At 37.1% G+C, this 1,441-nt stretch overlaps 1 protein-coding gene across 1 annotated transcript in view; it reads right to left on the reverse strand.

Annotated features, from left to right (window-relative positions):
• NDUFS1 (NADH:ubiquinone oxidoreductase core subunit S1) overlaps positions 1 to 1,441 on the reverse strand; it is a 36,614-nt gene that overhangs the window by 20,603 nt on the left and 14,570 nt on the right. The window lies entirely within an intron of this gene.

Below are 1,441 nucleotides of genomic sequence, written 5' to 3' on the forward strand. Positions count from 1 at the left end.
AAAACAGCAACAACATCAATCCACTGACGAAGAACAAATTAAAATATACCAAGCAAAAAAAACTTGTGTTTTCGTCTAGCCTGTTGGGGCACCATGCCCTGTCTCCAATGAGTGACAACTTCTAAGAAGACATGCTTACAAAAGAAAAAATACATTTAAAGAATGAGAGAAAATCATGTTTATTTGCATACTGTACACCTAGGTAAAAACGTACACATGCATGTAACACATATAGTGCTCATAAAGTTTCAGGATTTAAAAAAAGGAAAGACCAACTATATAGTGACATGCATTATGTATGTAACAATAAAGGGAGGTATGGCAACCATGACTCAACAAGCAGATATTCTCAATAAAGATACAAAAATTAGAATAAAGAACCCAATAATAATTCAGGAGTTGTAAGGTACAGTAACTGCAATAAAAAATTTACTATAGGGTTTCAACAGCAAAATTAACATAGCAAAAAGAACTGGTAAACGAAAAGAGAGAGCACGAGAAATTATCCAACCTGAAAAATAGTACGGAAAAAAGACAAGAAAAATGAAGTGTCTCAGAGACCCATGGGATAACATCAAGCATACCAATATATATAAAACATATGAATGGCAAAAGAAGAGAGAAAGGAACAGAAGAAGTCATGGCTAACAACATATCAGATTTGATGAAAACTTAGTAATCTATACATCCTAGGTCAATTTATCCAAGGAGGATATATAAAGGCAAAAAGCATCACATGTGGACATCAAAACAAAAACAAACACTGCTATCGGGCAGATGCAGACTCATGGTGACCCTACAGAACAGGTAGAATTGCCTCTGGGTTTCCAAGACTGTAACTCTTTATGAGAGTAGCAAGCCTCATTTTCTCTTGATATGGAGACACGTACAAGTCAAATATTGAAAGCCAAAAATAAACTGAAAATGTAACAGCAATAGGGGGGAAAAAGTGACCCCAACTAGAAGACAGCATCAATGAGATTAAAAGCTAACTTCTCAATGAAACAACTGAAGTCAAGGGGCAATGAAATGACATGTTCAAAGTGATGGGGGTGGAAAGGACCTAAACTGTCACCCAATAATTCAATATTCAACAAAATTATTCCTAAAAAACAAAAGCAAAAATAAACTCATTCTCATAAATAAAATCTGTGAGAATGTTGTTAATAGATCTGCCTTGTCTGAGATGCGCACCTTCCTGGCACAATCTCTGAAGACAACAGGTGCACAAGCAAATGTGGCGAAGAAAGCTGATGGTGCCCGGCTACCAAAAGATATAGCACCTGAAAACAATGGGTGCACAAGCAAAAGGGGTGAAGAAAGCTGAGGGTGCCCGACTACCAAAAGATATAGCACCTGAAGTCTTAAAGACCTGAAGATAAACAAGCAGCCATCTAGCTGAGAGACAACAAAACCCACATGGAAGAAGCACACCAGCCTG

This window comes from Echinops telfairi, unplaced genomic scaffold (assembly GCF_000313985.2).
Source record: "Echinops telfairi isolate 266 unplaced genomic scaffold, ASM31398v2 ScPeMD7_3;HRSCAF=10, whole genome shotgun sequence".
NCBI lineage: Eukaryota > Metazoa > Chordata > Mammalia > Afrosoricida > Tenrecidae > Echinops > Echinops telfairi.